The sequence below is a fragment of the Sapajus apella genome, unplaced genomic scaffold (assembly GCF_009761245.1).
Source record: "Sapajus apella isolate SASKATOON/1434 unplaced genomic scaffold, GSC_monkey_1.0 scaffold105, whole genome shotgun sequence".
Lineage (NCBI taxonomy): Eukaryota > Metazoa > Chordata > Mammalia > Primates > Cebidae > Sapajus > Sapajus apella.
The window spans coordinates 5,979,762-5,999,962 of NW_022437045.1; the positions used below are offsets into that span (position 1 = coordinate 5,979,762).

The 20,201-nt window shown below is 43.7% G+C and overlaps 1 non-coding gene and 1 pseudogene across 2 annotated transcripts; one reads left to right on the plus strand and one right to left on the minus strand.

Moving 5' to 3' along the window:
- Positions 1-1,811: 1,811 nt before the first annotated feature.
- Positions 1,812-3,411, plus strand: LOC116536916 (annotated as a pseudogene). The gene has a single exon (XR_004262870.1). The product of XR_004262870.1 is annotated as an RNA-binding protein EWS pseudogene (transcript).
- A 15,819-nt stretch (positions 3,412-19,230) lies between these two features.
- On the minus strand, positions 19,231-19,332 carry LOC116536948. Its single transcript, XR_004262896.1, has one exon. It is a non-coding gene; the product is annotated as a U6 spliceosomal RNA (small nuclear RNA).
- Positions 19,333-20,201: the final 869 nt, after the last annotated feature.

Below are 20,201 nucleotides of genomic sequence, written 5' to 3' on the forward strand. Positions count from 1 at the left end.
TATGTGCTAAGAATGCCCAAAAGTGTACCTTAGCCCAGTCTCTCTTCTGTGATCCAGAACAGACTATCCAATTGCCTCAGCACACATCAAGAGAACATCAAAATGCATTCGCCTCCTTTTCTTATAAACCTAATTTCTCCCTCTCTCTCTCTCTCTTTTTTTTTTTTTTTAGATTGAGTCTCACACTGCCACCCGGGCTGGAGTGCAGTGGTACGATCTCGGCTCTCTGCCTCCATGGTTCAAGTGATTCTCCTGCCTCAGCCTCCTGAGTAGCTGAGATTACAGGCCCCTGCCACCACACCTAGCTAATTTTTTGTATTTTTAGTAGAGATGGGTTTCATCATGTTGGCCAGGCTGGTCTCTAACTGACCTCGTGATTCGTCTGCCTTGGCCTCCCAAAGTGCTGGGGTTACATGCATGAGCCATCGTGCCTGGCCCCTAATTTTTCTCCGGCAATTCATATCATGCTAGTTCATCAAGCCAGAAAACTTCAAGTCATGCCAAATTCCACATCTCCCTTATCCAGTAATGAAACCTGATTAATCCTGCTCTTGAGAGCTTTTGGTACTTGTCCCCTCCCTCCATTGTCATCGCTGCAGACAGTAATCATTAGCCCCTTACAATCTCCCCTTTATTATATTGTCCTAATTTACATTCCAGCACAGATGTCCAGTGTGACATGTGTATGTTTGTGCAAGTTGACTTCAATCTACATTCCAGGAGCTGTTGGTTAACATTTCAAAAACTCTGATCATAATATTTTTCAGCCTTTAAAAAGAATACAATTCTAATACAGGTTACAACCTAGATGAAGCTTGAAAGCATGCTAAGTGAAATAAGCCAGACACAAGAGTACAAATATTACATGATTCTACTTATATGAGGTACATAGAATAGTCAAATTCATAGACACAGGAAGTAGACTGGTGTTTACCAGGGTTTGGGAGGAGGTGTTTGTGTTTTATAGGTACAGAGGTTTAGTTTGGAAAAATGAAAAAGTTCTGAAGATGGATGGTAGTGATGATGATTACACAATAATGTTCATGTACTTAATACAGCTGAATTGTACACTTAAAAATGATTAACATGGTGAATTTCATTTGTATATTTACCACAATAATAATAAAAAAAAGAGTGCAGGGCAGGTGCCGTGGCTCACACCTCTAATCCCAGCGCTTTGGGAGGCTGAGGCAAGCAGATCACTTGAGGTCAGGAGTTCAGGACAAGCCTGAGCAACATGACAAAACTTTATTTCTACTAAAAATGCAAAATGTAAAAATTAGCCAGTTGTGGTGGCGTGCACCTGTAGTCCCAGCTACTCATGAGGCTGAGGCACGAGAATTGCTTGAACTCCGGAGGCAGAGGCTGCAGTGAGCTGAGATTGCACTATTGTACTCCAGCCTTGGGTGACAGAGATTCTGTCTCAAAAAAAAAAAAAAAAAATTTGGAAAAAAACAACAACCAAAAAAACCCCAGTCCCTAATCAAAACTCCACCCACAGAAGATACTTCAGATACCTCATTTAATTTCTGTACTAGAGGGGCTGGGCGCGGTGGCTCACGCCTCTAATGCCAGCACTTTGGGAGGCTGAGGCAGGTGGATCACTTGAGGTCAGGAGTTCGAGGCTAGCCTGACCAATATGGTGAAATCTCGTCTCTACTAAAAATACAAAAATTAGCCAGGCATGGTTGCATGCACGTATAGTCCCAGCTACTTGGGAGGCAGAGGTTATGGTGAGCTCAGATTGCACCACTGCACTCCAGCCTGGGAGACAGAGGAAGACTCCATCTCAAAAAAAAAAAATTGAGAGGGAAAGTGAGAGGGAGATGGACATTGAGAGAACGAGGAGGAAGGAGAGAAAATGGCGTCCATGGATTACAGTACCTATAGCCAGGATGCATCACAGCAGGGCTATAGTGCTTACACCTCCCAGCCCACTCAAGGATACGCACAGACCACCCAGGTATATGAGCAACAAAGCTATGGAACCTATGGACAGCCCACTGATGTCAGCTATTCCCAGGCTCAGACCGCTGCAACCTATGGGCAGACCGCCTATGCAACTTCTTATGGACAGCCTCCCACTGGTTATGCTACTCCAGCCACTCCCAGGCACAGCCAGCCTGTCCAGGGGTGTGGCACTAGTGCTTTTGATAACACCACTGCTACAGTCACCACACCCAGGCCTCCTACGCAGCTCAGTCTGCATATGGCAATCAGCCTGCTTATCCAGCCTATGGGCAGCGGCCAGCAGCCACTACACCTACAAGACCGCAGGATGGTAAGAAGCCCACTGAGACTAGTCAGTCTCTGTCTAGCACAGGAGGTTACAACCAGCCCAGCCTAGGATATGGACAAAGTAACTACACTTATGCCCAGGTACCTGGGAGCTACCCCACGCAGCCAGTCACCGCATCTCCATCCTACCCTCCTACCAGCTATTTCTCTACACAGCCGACTAGTTATGATCAGAGCAGTTACTCTCAGCAGAAGACCTATGGGCAACTGAGCAGGTATGGACAGCAGAGAAGCTATGGTCAACAAAGCAGCTATGGGCAGCAGCCTCCCACTAGTTACCCACCCCAAACTGAATCCTACAACCAGGCTCCAAGTCAATATAGCCAACAGAGCAGCAGCAGAGTTCATTCCGATGGACCACCCCAGTAGCATGGGTGTTTATGGGCAGGAGTCTGGAGGATTTTCTGTTCCGGGAGAGAACTGGAGCATGAGTGGCCCTGATAACCGGGGCAGGGGAAGAGGGGCATTTGATCGTGGAGGCATGAGCAGAGGTGGGTGGGGAGGAGGGCGTGGTGGAATGGGTGCTGGAGAGCCAGGTGGCTTCAATAAGCCTGGTGGATCCGTGGACGAAGGACCAGATCTTGATCTAGGCCCACCTGTAGATCCAGATGAAGACTCTGATAACAGTGCAATTTATGTACAAGGATTAAATGACAGTGTGACTCTAGATGATCTGGCAGACTTCTTTAAGCAGTGTGGGGTTGTTAAAATGAACAAGAGAACTGGGCAACCCATGATCCACATCTACGTGGACAAGGAAATAGGAAGTTTCCAGAGGCGATGCCACAGTGTCCTATGAAGACCCACCTACTGCCAAGTCTGCCATGGAGTGGTTTGATGGGAAAGATTTTCAAGGGAGCAAACTTAAAGTCTCTCTTGCTCGGAAGAAGCCTCCAGTGAACAGCATGCGGGGTGGTATGCCAGCCAGTGAGGGCACAGGGATGCCACCACCACTCCACAGAGCTCCAGGAGGCCCAGGAGGTCCTGGGGGACCATGGAGGAGACAGAGGAGGCTTCCCTCCCAGAGGACGCTGGGAGGGAAGTTTGCCTGGAAAACAGTGCAACCAGTGTAAGGCCCCAAAGCCTGAAGGCTTCCTCCCGCCACGCTGGTAGCATGCGGGGAAGAAGGGGTGGCCTCATGGATGATAGTGGTCCCAGTGGAATGTTCAGAGGTGGCCATGGTGGAGACAGAGGTGGCTTCCATGGTGGCCAGGGCATGGACCGAGGTGGCTTTGGTGGAGGAAGATGAGGTGGCCCTAGGGGGTCCCTGGACCTTTGATGGAACAGATGGGAGAAGGAAGAGGAGGACGTGAAGGACCTGGAAAAATGGAAAAAGGCGAGCACCGTCAGGAGCACAGACATTGGCCCTACTAGGTGCAGAGACCCCAGAGAGCTGCATTGACTGCCAGATTTATTTTTTAAACCAGGAAATGTTTTAAATTTGTAATTCCATCTTTATAATGTTGGCCACAACATTATGATTATTCTTTGTATTTTTCACCATTGGTGAAGAAACGTTAAAACAAGTTAAATGGTAGTGTGCAGAGCTTTTTTCCCGTCTTTTAAATATGGTTAAGACTTAACGATGGGAACCCCCTGGGAGCATGCTCAGTGTCATTATGGTGAACCAAGAAGGCCTCTAACTGTAACACTGTTCATGGTGGTTGTGATTTTTTTAAAATAAAATTCCAAATGTTTATTTAAAAAATCTGTACTAGAGGATTCACTGATCAGCAGAAAGATGTTAAAGATCATTTTCTTTTATATATCTATATATGTCATATTTTTGTATAGAGATCACTGCCATGGGGCTTGCAGTGGGGGAGAGAGGTTGGGTTCAGCTCCCAGAGATCATTTTCTTTTTATTTAATTGATTGATTGATAGAAGAAATGATTTGATTAATTGAAGAAATCCAAATTGCTAGGATTACTGGCATGAACTGCCACAGCTGACCCCATTTTTTAAGAGATGGGGTCTCATTCTGTCTCCCAAGCTGGAGTGCAAAGATCATTTTCAATTGGCAAATGAAGTGATTAAAGACAGTGCCTGCTAGAAAGCTACACAAGCACTTACCCTCTTGTACAAATGTGTCCACAGTTTAACTCAGTAGCCCAACACCTTCAGAGTAATTCCTTAGTATAGAAATCCGGTAGTGTGTCCCCTCCATTCCCACCCCCCACCCCATCACATTTAATGAAGGATTTTTGTTAGAGAAGGCTTGCTGATATCCTGTCCTCAGAACAGTGTCATATTTGCCATGGGTTGGGTGTTTTGTGTGAGCCATCTCTGCTTCAAAAGGCCAGAGAGCAAGGATTTCACCAGACTCGCGCACACCACAGCATGTGTGACTATTTCTGCGCCTGCTTGCTCCTGACATTTGTATCTGCTCAGAACCCTGGGGACCTCTTGGTTGCCTCTAATCCTGAGAAGCTGCTGAATTTCTCCCATCATCCTCCTACAATGCAAATCAGGTCATGTCAATTTCTCACTCAGAATGCTTCAGTAGATACCTCCGCCCGCTCCCATTAACATTCAGAGTAAAATCCCAACTCCTGGCCTCCAGGATCTGCACCTGTCTTCTTCTCCCTTCTTCATTCCAATGTGGAAGCCCTTGAACCTGCCCATGCCTCTCCCACCTCCATACCTCCGCAGAAGCCATTTGTTCTGCTGACAAAGCTCTTCCTCTCTCTACACTCTTTTGCTTCAGAGAACACAGCTGAATTCAGGAACGGCAAGTCCTTGCCTAGAAGGATATCATCTGTGCCTGGAATTTTACCTTTTTTTCTAGCATACTTTCAGCAGTGAAAGCATCCAGTTTGCAGAGAAAGAAGAGTGAAGCAGACACAGTAGAGAGAAACAGAGATGACTTCTCAGAAGGAGGGAGAGAGAAACCCAGGGGGCAGCTGCCTTTGTTCGTAAACCAGTCCAGTGCCCGGGTTTCTTTCCTCCTGGGAGGCACCTGAGCCTCGCGTTCTTGGGTTCTGGGAGCTGGTTGGGAAGCTCTTTTGTAGCCAACTGAGTCTTGACCAGGATACAGCTCTGCAGACTTACCCCTTTCCTGGTGGTGAGGCCAGCCCCCAGCCACCCTGGAAGACCTGCTGGGGTGGGCGAGGGGGAGCTGTGCTGCTCCCCACCGTCCCAGGGCTGGCTACCCAGGGTGGCAGCCTGCACTCTCTGCTTTTGGAAGAACTGGTTTAGCAATCTGATATCTTAAAGTCAAATTAGGTAATCTGACGTTCAAGTCCACTCAACTGATCATCAAGAAAGAATGTAAAAGGCCAGGCAGTGGCCCATGCCTGTAATCCCAGCACTTCCGGAGGCTGAAGCAGGTGGATCACCTGAGGCCAGGAGTTCCAGACCAGCTGGGCAAACATGGTGAAACCCCATCTCTGCTAAAAATCCAAAAATTAGCTGCATGTGGTGTCGTGCACCTGTAATCTCGGCTACTCGGGAGGCTGAGGCAGGAGAATCACTTGAACACAGGAGGTGGAGGTTCCCGTGAGTTGAGATTGTGCCAGTGTACTCCAGCCTGGGTGACAGAGCAAGACCCTGTCTCAAAAATAAAAAGAGAGAACGTTAAAAGCCGAAAGAAATGGCAAATAATTTCTTCAGGAGGAACATATCTAACCTCAAAAGACAAGAAGGAAGGATACCCAATGGAACAGCAGAAACCATAAGAAATGTTTGCCATGGACAGGTTAAACTGAAATACCCAGCGCTAATGTTAATACAGCCTCTCCTTGGGTAAGTTACAGAAAAGCGTTTTGTTCTAGATTCTTCACTTGCATATGCTCCAACCTGAGGCTCTCCTTAGGAGCTTAGGTAAAACGGGAAATGTCAATAAGCTATACTTTGGGTTTTTAAGTTAATAACAGCAAGAAAGACCCAAAATAGGATTTTTTTTTTTTTTTTCATACAGGGTCTCCCTCTGTTAAGCCCAGGCTGGAATTCGGTGGTACCATCATAGCTCACTGCAGACTTGACCTCCCAGGCTCAAGTGATCCTCTCACCTCAGCCTCCTGAGTAGCTGGGACCACAGGTGGGCACCACCACACCTGGCTAATTTTTAAATTCTTTGGAGAGATGAAGTTGCCCAGTCTGGTCTCAAACTCCTGGGCTCAAACAATCCTCCTGTCTTGGCCTCCAAAGTGTTGGGATTACAGGCGTGAACCACCTTGCCCTGCCCCAAAATAGGATCTTGAAGTCAATATGTATATTATTTTTGTCTTTTATAGTATTTTACATATTTACGAGGTACATGTGAGTATTTGTTACACACATAGAATGTGTAATGATCAAGTCAGGGTATTTGGGGTGTCCATCACCCCATGATGAGTATTTATTTTTTCTTTTTTGGGAAGTAGACCCTGAAGAGTATTTATTATTTCTGTGTGTTGGTAACACTTTCAGTCCTGTCTTCTAGGTACTTTGAAATATACAATATATTGTTGTTAACCATAGTTACCATTGTCTGCTGTTGACCATTATAACTTATTTCCTTTATCTAACTGTATGTACCCATTAACCAGTCTTTCTTCATCTACCCTCTCCCACGCGAATACCCTTCCCAGCACCTGGTATCTACCGTTCTACTCTCTTCCTCCACGAGATCAAGTTTTTTAGCTCCAACATATGAGTGAGAACATGCAATTTCTGTCTTTCTATGCCTTAGCTGCCTGGCTTATATTACTTAATGACATCCAGTTCCATCCATGTTACTGCAAATGATACGATGTCTATTTTTTTTTTTTTTTTTTTTGGAGACAAAGTCTCACTCTGTCACCCAGGCTGGAGTGCAGTGGTGTGATCGGTGTGATCGCTGCTCGCTGCAGCCTCCACCTCCCAGGTTCAAGTGATTCTCCCAGCTACTCAGCAGCTGGGACTACAGGTGATCACCACCACGCCTGGCTAATTTTTGTAGTTTTAGTAGACATGGGAGTTTCACAATGTTGCCCAGGCTAGTCTCGAACTCCTGACCTCAAGTGATCTGCCTTCCTCAGCCTCCCAAAGTGCTGGAACTCTAGATGTGAGCCACCGAGCCCGGCCACAAATGATATGATTTCATTCTTTTTCGTGAACCAATAGTATTTCATTGTGTATATGCACCACATTTTCTTTATTTGTTCATCCACTGGTGGATACTTAGGTTGATTTCATCTCTTGGCTATTGCGAATAGTGCTGCAGTAAACACGCAAGTACGGGTATCTCTTTGGTACACCAATTTCTTTTCCTTTGGGTAAAATATTCAGTAATGGGATTGCTGGATTGAGTGGTGGTTCTGTTTTTAGTTTTTGGAGAAATCTGTATACTGTTTTCCGTCATGGTTGTACAACTTTACATTCCCACTAACTGCATACAGAGTTTCTTTTTTTCAGCATCCTTGCCAGCATTTGTTATTTTTGGTCTTAATAATGTGATCACCTGATGGGTTCTTCCTGCCTGCTGCATAGACAAAACCAATTTGCTGAGACTGTGGTGTTGCAGTAAAGTAAAAGTTTAATTAACGCAAGGCCAGCCACACAAAGGAACTAGAGTTATTACTCACACCAGTCTCCCTGAAAACTCAGAGGCTAGAGTTTTAATTTTTTTTTTTTGGAGACTGAATTTCACTCTTGTCTCCCAGGCTGGAGTGCAATGGCGCGATCTCGGCTCACTGAAACCTCTGCCTCCGGGGTTCAAGTGACTTTCTTGCCTCAGCCTCCCAAGTAGCTGGGATTACAGGCGTGCACCACCACAACTGGCTAGAGGCTAGAGGCTAGAGTTTTAATGAATAATTTGGTGGGTGAAGACCTAGGGAATGGGTGCTGCTGATTGGTTGAGGATGAAGTAAGAGGGCTGTGGAAAATTGTCCCATACTGAGTCTGCTTCTCGGTGGCTAAGTCATGAGTCATGGGTCCAGGTTGGGTCAATTGGTTGTCAGAATGCAAAAGTCTGAAAAACATCTTAAAAGACCAATCTTAGGTTCTACAATAATTATGTTATCTATAGAAGCAATTTGGGAAGTTCATAAATTTTGTGACCTCTGGCATATGACTTCTCAACTACATTTTAGCATAATTCAGGCCCCTCCTGTAATCCTAATCTCACGGCCTTTCAATAGTTTTACAAAGGTGATTTTTGGCCCCTGAGCAAAGAGGGTGTTAGTTTTAAAAAGGGACTATTATCATCTTTGCTTCAAAGTTAAATGTAAACTAAATTCCTTCTATGGTTAGCTTGGCCTATGACCAGGAATGAGCAAGGACAGCCAGCCTGCGAGGCTAGGAGCAAGGTGGAGTCAGTCATGCTAGTTTCTCTCACTGTCATAATCTTTGCAAAAGTGGTCTCATTCTAACTGGGGTAATGTGGTATCTCACTGTGGCTTTGATTTACATTTCTCTGATGATTAGTGATATTGAGCATTTCTTCATGTACCTGTTGGCCATTTGTATGTCCTCTTTTGAGAAATATCTTGTCATTTACCCACTTTTTTTTTTTTTTTTTTTTTTTTGAGACAAGGTCTTACTCTGTTGTCCAGGCTGGAGTGCAGTGGCACAATCAGGGCTTACTACAGTCTTGATCTCCTGGGCTCAAGTGATCCTCCCACTTCAGCCCTATGAGTAGCTGGGACTACAGGCATGTGCCACCATGCCCAGCTAATACTTTGTATTTTTAATAGACACAGGGTTTCACCATGTTGCCCAGCCTGGCCTTTAACTTCTAGACTCAAGCAATCCACTCACCTCAGCCTCCTAAAGTGCTAGGATTATAGGCATGAGCCCACATGCCTGGCCATTTGCCCACTTTTTGATGGAACTTTAAAAAATTTTATGGTTGACTCATTTGAGTTCCTTTTGTATTCTGGATATTAGTCCCTTGTAGGATGAATGTTTGCAAATAATTTCTCCCATTCAACAGGTTGTCTCTTCACACTATTGTTTCCTTTGCTGTGCAGAAACTTTTTCATTTAATATAGTTCTGTTTGTCTATTTTTGTTTTAGTTTTCTGTGCTTTTGAGGTCTTAGCCATAAAATCTGCCTAGACTAATGTCCTGAAGTTTTTTTCCCTATGTTTTCTTCTATTAGTTCTGGGTCTTATATTTAAGTCTTCAATCCATCTTGAGTTGATTTTTGTATATGGTGAGAGATAGGATCCACTTTTATTCCCCAGCACCATTTATTGAAGAGAGTGTCTTTTCCCCAGTGTGTCTTCTTGGCACCTTTATTGAAAATCAGTTGACTATAACTACATGTATTTATTTCTGTATTCTGTTCCATCGGTCTATGTGTTTTCTTTTATATTAATACCATGCTGTTTTGTTTAGACTTGTAATATATTTTGAAGTCAGCTTTGTTCTTTTTGCTCAGGATTGCTTTGGCTATTCAGGCTCTTTTTTGGTTCCATAAGAATATTATTTAATTTTTTTTTATTCTGTGAAAAATAATGTTGGCATTTTGATAGGGATTGCATTGAATCTTTAGAGCAATATGACCTTTCTTTTTTTTAGACAGTCTTGCTCTGTTTCCCAGGCTGGAGTGCTGTGGGGCTATCTTGGCTCACTGCAGACTCTGACTCCCAGATTCAAGCAATTCTTCGCCTCAGCCTCCCAAGTAGCTGCGATTATAGACACCTGCCACCACACCTAGCTAAATTTTGTATTTTTAGTAGATGGGGTTTCACCGTGTTGTCTAGGCTGGTCTTGAACTCCTGACTTGAAGTGATCCACCTGCCTTAGCCTCCCAAAGTGCTGGGATTACAGGTGTGAGCCACCGTACCTGGCCAATATGATCATTTTAATGATATTATTTCTTCCAGCTTATGAGCATAGGATGTCAGTCCAATTGTATGTGTCCTCTTCAGTTTCTCTCATCAGTGTTTTGCAGTTTTCTTTGTAGAGATCTTTCACCTCCTTTGTTGAGTGTATATTCCTATTTTATTCTTTTTTTATAGCTACTATAAATAGGATTGCCTTCTTGATTTCTTTCTCAGATAGTTCATTACTGGTATATAGAAATGCTACTGATTTTTATACATCAATTTTGTATCCTACAATGGTACTGAATTTATTTATTAAAGAGTTTTTTGGTAGAGTCGGGGTTTTTCTAGATGTAAGATCATATCAACAGTAAAGAGGGGCAATTTGACTTTCTCTTTTATAATTTAGATTCCTTTTCTTTCTTTCTCTTGTCTGACTGCTCTGGTCAGGACATCCAATACATTTATTTTTTAAACAAAACAAAACAAAAACAAACAAAAAACAGAGTCTCCCTCTGTCTCTCAGGCTGGAGTGCAGTGGCATGATCTCAGCTCACTGCAACCTTCACCTCCCTGGCTCAAAGGATTCCCCTGCCTCAGCCTCCTAAGTAGCTGGGACTACAGGTATGCACCACCATGCTCAGCCAATTTTTGTATTTTTAGTAAAGACGGGGTTTCATTATGTTGGCCAGACTGGTTTTGAACTCCTGACTTTAAGTGATCCACCTGCCTCAGCCTCTCAAAGTGCCAGAATTACAGGTGTGAGCCACCATGTCCGGCCTACAATACTTAACCTTCTTACATGGCTCATATCTGTAGCTGATTTCCAAGGGGAGAAACCAAAGGACTGTTGCTTTAAAGCTGCACCTGAAAACAAGTGGTACCATTATCTCACTAACAGCTCCCAACTGTGCAGAGTCCAGGCCTTCCCACCTGATCCTCCAGAAACACTACCCAGGTCTGCAAGCTGATTTGCTGCTGACACAGAGTGGCGCCCAGCAGAAGCAAGGACTTGCGTCTACAGAGAACACTTAATCAGATTGTCGGGGCTAGCTGGGCTCCTTGGGAAATGGAGGGTGCAGTGGGCACCATGGCAGGGGGAAAGCTCATCGAGAGCAAGAGCGGGGTGCAGGGAAAGAGCAGAAAATAAACCTGAACTCTGTCTTGATTTCAGTTAAGTGTTAGCCACCGGAAAGCAATTTAAACAGATGGCAGCCTCCTCAGCTGCCAGTGCCTGCGGGCTCGTATGACCAATCCCGGCCGTGTAGCTATTCTTAGTCACAGTTTCTCCAAACCTAATCCACAGTAGAAGGGAAGAGACTCTTCCACCTATCATAAAGAGCTGTCCTTCCTCCCTTTATCTCTTGATTTTTACCGTTTGCTCTGCAATCTCTGTTAGTGTGTGTTCTGGACATAATAAAATATGGCTAGTTAATTCAAGCAAAAGCTTGCGGTGACTTGGCAAAGCATTATCACGATTAATGGGAGGACAGGCAGAGGGTGAAAAGAGGTTGAAACTGGCTTTCCTCCTGTTCAAAAATCCCAACTCCTCTTTTTACTGATTATTTTAGCTATGCATTTTTTTTAAGCCTCTTGACTTCAAACTGGATAAAGCTTTCTTTCAAATGTAGTTAATAACTAGGACCTGCATCTGACATTTACTGTGTAATTGCAGTGACTATAAATGCTCCCTTTAAATCTGTGTAATTTCTAAGTCAAAATGTTCAGAAACCGACAGAAATGTTTATACTTAGATAAATTAACTATGATTCAACAACTTTGTTCATGCTGTAATTTATGGAAGAGATTCCCTCCCCATCAGTGACAGTGGCTGATTTGTATTGTTAGAGACATGCAATGTGCATTGGTGAGGCTTGCCTGGATCTTCCTTGTCAGGCTGGAATTTGTGTCTCATAAAATTAGTTGAAAGGGCTGGGCTCGGTGGCCCATGCCTGTAAATCCCAGCACTTTGGGAGGCCCAGGTGGGCAGATCACTTGAGATCAGGAATTTGAGACCAGCCTGGCCAACATGGTGAAACCCCATATCTACAAAAAATACAAAAATGAGCAGGGCGTGGTGGCACACATGTATAGTCCCAGCTACTTGGGAGGCTGAGGCAGTAGAATGGCTTGAACCCAGAAGCGGAGGTTACAGTGAGCCAAGATCACACCACTGTACTCCAGTCTGGATGACAGAATAAGACTTCGTCTCAAGAAAAAAATCACAAAAAACAAACAAACAGATTAGTTGAAAGGGAAAGAGAGAAATTGCAAGTGACAAAAGCACCTGAGTCTCAGCGGTGGCACCTATGTACAATGGTTGTAGACTTTGTAGGGGGTATCATATTGTGGCCAAGATCACAGCCTTTACTGTCACACAGACCCGACTCTACTGCTGTGTGACCTTGGATGGATTGCTTAATGTCTCTTAAGTTTTCATTTCTGTTTTCTCATGTGTGAAGTGAGGATATAAAAGACAATCTAGGCCAGGCATGGTGGCTCACAACTATAGTCCCAGCACTTTGGGAGGCTGAGGCGGGCAGATCACCTGAAGTCAGGAGTTCGAGACCAGCCTGACCAATACGGCAAAAACCCATCTCTACTAAAAATACAAAAAAAATTAGCCAGGCATGGGGGCACATGCCTATGGTCCCTGCTACTTGGGAGGCTGAGGAAGGAGAATCGCTTGAACCTGGGAGGTGGAGGTTGCAGTGAGCTGAGATTGGGCCACTGCACTCCAGCCTGGGCAACAGAGCAAGCCTCCATCTCCAAAAAAAATAAAAAAGCCAGTCTACCAAAGATTGTTAAAAGGATTCCGTGAGTTAAAAGATGCAAGGCATTACATTCAGAAGAGAAACATTAGCTGTTGCTATTTTCTTTTCCTCCAAGAGTATGCTAATTCGTTTTGTTATTGTTCTAACCCTAGCTCCATGTTATGACTGTGGAAGCTTGGGCCAGCTGCTAAAACCTGGTACTTCCTTTCTAAAATGGAGCTGTTAATATTTACCTGATGGGATTACTGTGAGGATGGACAGAATGATGTTCGTGCAGAGTGCCTGACACAGAGAGTGCCTGGCAGAGTGCATGCTGCCAATCAATTTTAGGGCCCCCTTCTCACCCCTATTCCCTTCATGGGAAGACCACAGGCTGAAATCATAGACTCTCTGGATGTGAGGTACAATGATAAAAGCCAAAAAAAACAAAACAAACAAACAAAAAAAAACAGGCTGGGTGCAGTGTCTCACATCTGTAATCCCAGCACTTTGGGAGGCTGAGGTGGGCAGATCACCTGAGGTCAGGAGTTTGAGACCAACCTGCCCAACATGGTGAAACCCCATCTTCACTCAAAAAATATAAAATATTAGCTGGGTGTCGTGGCGCACCTGTAATCCCAGCTACTTGGAAGGCTGAGGCAGGAGAATTGCTTGAACCGGGGAGGCAGAGGTTGCAGTGAGCCGAAATCACACCACTGCCCTCCAGCCGCCCCAGATGATTCTGATGTGAATGAAGTCAGAGTAAGACCCTAGATTATCTAGAGGTTTGAGGGTAGAGCCTGGGACAGTGAAATTTATCTACTTCTATTTTTCTTCTTTTGAGACAAGGTCTTGCTATGTTGCCCAGGCTGGTCTCAAACTCTTGGGCTCAAGCAATCCTCCCAACTCAGCCTCTGGAATAGCTGGAATTATAGGTGTAAGCCACCACACCCCGTGCTGCCTACCTCCGTTCTCACCACAGACATAGAGTGTAAGTTCTCATCCTCACAAATGCCAGCCATTGGTCATAAGGAAGATTAAGCTCATGCTTAGGCCTGAAAATCCATTTTCCTAGTCAGCTGGGGCTGCCATGACAAAAATACCACAGGCTGCGTGGCTTAAACAGCAGTCATTTATTTCTCACAATTCTAGGGGCTGGGAACTCCAAGTCCAAGGTGTTGGCCTATTTGGTTCCTGGTGTAGTTCTCTTCTGGCTTGCAGATGGCTCCATCCTTTTGCTTCCTCACGTGGAGGGGAGGAAAGGGAGAGAGAGAGAGAGAACAGGCTGTCTTGTGTCTCTTCCTATAAGGGTACTAAACCCTTCATGAGTGCTGAACCTTCATGTCGCATTTAACCCTAATTTTTTTTTTTTTGAGGCAGAGTTTTGCTCTTGTTGCCCAGGCTGCAGTGCAATGGCACAATCTCGGGTCACTGCAACCTCTGCCTCCCCGGTTCAAGTGATTCTCCTGCATCAGCCTCCTGAGTAGCTGGGATTACAGGCATGCACCATCACGCCCAGCTCATTTTGTATTTTTAGTAGAGATGAGGTTTCTCCATGTTGGTCAAACTGGTCTCGAACTCCTGACCTCAGGTAATCCACCCATCTTGGCCTCTCAAAGTGCTGGGATTACAGGCGTGAGCCACCGTACCCAGCCAACCCTAATTATTAGCACCTCACCAAGGCCCAACTCCAAATGCCATCACATTAGGGGTCAGGAATTTTAGGAATATAAATCTGGGGAGAACAGAACTCAAACCGTAGCACCAACTCCAAGGGCAGGCCTTGCTAACTAAAGGCTGGTTGTCCCTCAGAGCTCTCACAGCTCCCGGAGATCATTGTGCAACAGGCCTATGGTCACTTGTTGAAGGTTGTGCAACCCTCAGTGGCTGAACCATCAGATTCCAAACTTCATTCTCTTCATTATATCAAATAAATGGCCTCAAAAGATCTGTAATGAGGACAAGAGTGACCAGTCAGAAAAAGGGCAAAGAAACCAGTAACAAAAGGGAATATGACAATTAAGTGCATAATAAACCGGGTAGGGGAGATAATGAAAAATAAATAAAGGAAGAATGAATGAATGGGATTTAGGGCATGCAGCGATCACTTAAAAAAGAGGCTGAAAAGTCTGAGGGAATCTTTTGTGAACATTAATTTCCATTAGGCCCAGCATTTTATGTGTGTGCAAGGCTTATGTTTACAGTTATTCTTGAACACTCCTTGCTCTCCCCCGCTCTCCCAGGTCTTTTGACCTCAGGAAAAATCAGTCTAAAGAGATTGTTTTTGTCATCTCCGCTGTCTGCGTCGCCCATCGAATCCAGCCTTTGTTTCTCTTGCAGCCTCACTGTCTCTGAGTGCAACTTTAACCCTGACTTGGATTGTCTGAGAGACTGGGGGCTGAGGGCTGAATCAAGCCTCAGAGACACAGACTTTGACCTTTATAGTCCACTGACTTGCAAAATACATCGGTTAATACACAGAGGAAGAGATGGAAGAAAAAGTATCACCAAAGTGGGCAAAGGATTATCAAAGGAGGAATAGAGACAGAGGGCAGAGTGTGCTGAGCAAAGACACCTTGATTCATGATAAGGTGCCCAAGGGATAAGCTTTCATGCAGGCTGGGAAGGGTAGCAGCCATTTCTTCTCCTTTTTCTTTTCTATGTTTCAGGCTAGGACTGAAGGAAAGGCATTAAATTCAATCTGGGGTGTGGTGGCTCACACCTGTAATCCCAGCAGTTTGGGAGGCCAAGATGGGTGGAACACCTGAGGTCAGGAGTTCGAGACCAGCCTGGTCAAAGAAACCCCATCTCTACTAAAGATACAAAAAAATTAGCCAGGCGTGGTGGTGTGCACCTGTAATCCCAGCTTCTCAGGAGGCTGAGGCAGGTGAATAGCTTGAACCCAGGAGGCAGAGATTGCAGTGAGCCGAGATTATGCCACTGCACTCCAGCCTGGGTGTCAGAGCAAGACTCCATCTTGGAAATAAATAATCAATGAAATAAAAAATGAATACAATCTGGAATTGAGATTAAATATAAGAAATAACTTTCAGAGAGAACTATTTATTTAATAAAGGAAAAGATTATTGACACGGCCATGTAAGCCCCCCTTACTGAATAAATAATACTGAGGCATAATTAGTATCAAACCCCATCTAGAAGTTTGGCAGTCTCTTGGGTACTTCAAATGCACACATTATTTCATTAAATCTTTTTAGGAACTCCCTAAGGTGAATAGTATTACCCCCATTTTACAGAAAAGTAAACTGAGGCTCGAGGATGCTAAGGGACTTGCCAGGGACATATGCAGTGGGTGGCACTGATAAGTTTAGGCCAAGTTGCCTCTAACTCTAAAGCAGGTACCATGCTGTAGATCGGCAGGAACCATGGTCTTGAATTGCTTCAGACTAAGCCCAGGGAATGATTATACTATCTCAGTGGGCTCCAAACCTGCCTTATCTTAGGGACTGGGTGAAAGGTAAGAGAAAGGAGAGAGGAATTGAGAGTGACCTCATGAGATAAAGTCTCCTGGTACTGCCTCCCAGCGTAAAGCCAAGAAAAACTTTCATTAGTTTCCCTCGAAGTAAATCCCTTTGCACTTGAATTAATGATATAAGAAGTCCAAGATCAGGATGCCTGCCTATTTAGTTCCTCAGTGAGGGCAACCTCCCAGCTGCCAGACCTGTGAGAACTAAATGTGTTTCATGAGCCACCTAGTCTGTAATTTGTTATGGCAGTCCCAGCAGACTAGGACAGTGAAGTTCAGAGGAAGAGGCCAGAGGCCTCGTCCCAGGCCGTGAGGACACCACTGAGCTGAGGGAGGAAAGCTCCCACCCAGGTTTGAAATGCAAGAACAATTGATGCCTGGCTGGGCCCGTTGGCTCACACCTGTAATCCCTGCACTTTGGGAGGACAAGGTGGGAGGCCAAGTGAACTCCTCCTCACTTGAGGTCAGGAGTTTGAGACCAGCCTGACCAATGTGATAAAACTTTGTCTCTACTAAAAGTACAAAAATTAGCTGGGTGTGGTGGCAGGTGCCTATGATCCCAGCTACGTGGGAGGCTGAGGCAGGAGAATCACTTGAGCCTGGAAGGTGGAGGATGCAGTGAGCTGAGATCACGCCACTGCACTCCAGCTTGTGACAGAGCGAGACTCTGTCTCAGAAAAAAAAAAAGAGAAAAAATGATGTCAGCAAAAATGATATCTCTGAAAAATTTCTTCTCTATGAAAGTAAGGAGAAAACTGGCAAAAACGGGAGGAATCAACTTTTTTAGGGCTCTGGAAATTAATCAAATATTGGCAGGGATTCAGGAAGTATGTATTCAAGAAAAATGGCTGAATCTCAGTAGTTAGAGAAATTAGAAGATAGTTTGAGATGAGTGAAAATATAAACACAGCATTCCAAAACTTATGGGGTGCAGCTAACCCACTGCTTAGCGGGAAATTTATAGCTGTAAATGCCAACATTAATAAAGACGAAAAGTCTAAACTCAGTAATCTAAACTTTCACCTCAAGACACTGGAACAGGAGGGGAAACCTAAACCAAAAACCAGTAAAAGGAAGGGTATAATAAAGACTCCATGGAAATCAGTGAAATTCAGAAGAGAAAAACAAGAGAAAGTTAACAAAACAAAAACGCTGATCTTTGGAAAGGCCAACAAAATTGACAAAATTAGCTAAACTAAGAAAAAAGAAGACTCGATGACTAAAATTAGGAATGAAAGAGAACACACAACTCCTGGCCCTACAGAAATAAAAAAAAATATATGAGGGGATATTTTGAACAACTGTATACAAAGAAATCCGACAGCTGACACTAAATAGACAAATTTCTAGAGAGACACAAACTGTCTAAACTGATCCAAGAAAATATAGAAAATCTGAAGAGACCTATCACAAAGACTTTGACATAATAGTGAAACAAAACAAAAAAAAAATTACTTCCAACAAATAAGAGCTCAAGATCAAATGTAAGAAAAGAAAGGATTAATAGACTCTTAAGTGACTGAAGGAAGGAAAAGGCGTTAGAATTTCAAGCCCTCAATTATCCCACCTTCCTGTTTTTTTTTAAAAAAAAAAAGTCATGGTAAAAAACACATAACATAAAATGTACCACCTTAGCCACTTTTAAATGTGTAGTTTAGTATTGTTAAGTATATTCACATTGTTGTGAAACAGGTCTTTCAATCTTTTTCATCTTGCCAATTTGAAACTCAATACCCATTCATTAATAACTCCCCTCTCCCCCCTCCTCATCCTTTGGTATGTAATATTCTGTACATGTAACATTTGGTCTGTAACATCCTACTTTTTGTTTCTGTAAGTTTGACTACTGCCTCATATTATGGAATCATACAGTACTCATCTTTTTGTGATTGATTTGTTTCACTTAGCGTAATATTTTCAAAGTTCAGCACGTAATGAGATTTTCTTTCTTTCTAAGGCTGCCTAGTATTCCATCATATACACAGACCACATTTTGTTTATCCAGTCATCCTTTTGTAGACTTGGATTGCTTTCACCTCTTGGCTACCATGGGTAAACGCTGCTGTGAACATAGGTATGCAAATATCTTTTTGAGACTCTTCTTTTAATTCTTTTGGATGTATACCCAGAAGTGGAATTGCTGAATCATAATAGTGCTATTTTTGATTTTTTGAGAAACTGCCTACTGTTTTCCATAGAGGTTGCAACATTTTATAATCCCACCCACGGTGTACAAGGATGCTGATTTCTCTACATCCTGGCCTCGTTATTTACTGGGTTTTTAGTTTGCTTTTAGTGGTGCCTCCTAATGAGTGTGAGGTGATATCTCATTGACGTTTTGATTTGCATTTCCCTGGTGATAGTGACATTGAGCATCTTTCCATATGCTTGTTAGTTACTTGTGTCACTCTCTTTTTTTTTTTTTTTTTTTTTTTTTTGAGACAGAGTCTCACTCTGCTACCCAGGCGGGAGTGCAATGGTGTGATATTGGCTCACTGGGACCTCCACCTCCTGGGTTAAGCAATTCTCCTACCTCAGCCTTTCAAGTAGCTGGGACTACAGGCATGCACCACCTAGCTAATTTTTGTATTTTTAGTAAGGCGGGGTTTCACCATGTTGGCCAGGCTGGTTTCGAACTCCGCATCTCAAGTGATCTACCTGTCTTGGCCTCCCAAAGTGCTGGGATTACAGGCATGAGCCACCATGCCCGGCCTTATATATCATCTTTATAGATGTCTATTCAAGTCCTTTGCCCTTTTAAAAATTGGGGAATTTTTGGTTGAGTTGTAGGAGTTCTTTATGCATTCTGCATATTAACCCTTTTTCAGATATGACTTGTTACCATTTCAACCCATTCTGTAGGTTCCCTTTTTACTTCATTGATTATGTTCTTTGACACGCAAAGGTTTTTAAGTTTTATATAGTCCCATTTGTCTATCTTTTCCACCTTTTGTTTAAAAAAACATTGGAATGCTTTACAAAACTGCATCTCATTCTTTTGCAGTGGCTGTGCTAATCTTCTCTGTATCATTCTAACTTTAGCTTATAAAAGCTAGCACCCAACCATCCTTTTACAGTTGATTTTCTTTTATTTATTCCAGTCTTACTTTTCAAGCAGACCCCCCTCCCCCACCCAGTTATCCTATACCTTGATTCAGTGACTCTCAGACTTGAATGTGCACCAGAATCTCTTGGAGGGTTTGTTCCATTGTAAATTGCTGGGTCCCACCACAGAGTCTTTGATTCAGTAGATCTGGGGTGGGGTTTGACGATTTACATATGTAACAAGATATCAAATGATGCTGGTCCTAATAGTCCCGGACCACATGTTGAGGACTGATGCTCTAGTCAAATTCAATCGTTCTATGTTTTTTGAGAGGTGATTGGCCTTTGCTTATGCTTTTTTTTTTTTTTTCTGCCCAGAAGGCCCTTTATTCAGGCACCTCCTCTACGGGTTTTCACTAAGCCCTTAAACTAGAATGAATCTCTCTCCTGAGTTTCTATATCACTTTTTATTTATTTTATCACTTATCACCTACCTTTTACTTTTGTTTGTTTCTTTCTTTTCTTTTCTTTCTTTTTTTTTTTTTTTTTTTTTTTTTTTTTTGAGACATAGCCTTGCTCCGTTACCCAGGCTGGAGTGCAGTGGCATGATCTCAACTCACTGCAGCCTCCGCCTCCTGGGTTCAAACAATTCTCATGCCTCAGCTTCCCAAGTAGCTGGGATTATAGGCATGCACCACCATACCTGGCTATTTTTGTATTTTTAGTAGAGATGAAGTTTCACCATGTTGGCCAGGTTGGTCTTGAACTTCTGACCTCAAGTGATCCGCCCGCCTCAGCCTCCCAAAGTTCTGGGATTACAGGCGTGAACCACAGCACCCAGCCACCTTTTACTTTTGATTTGACTTACTTACGTACCAGTCACAT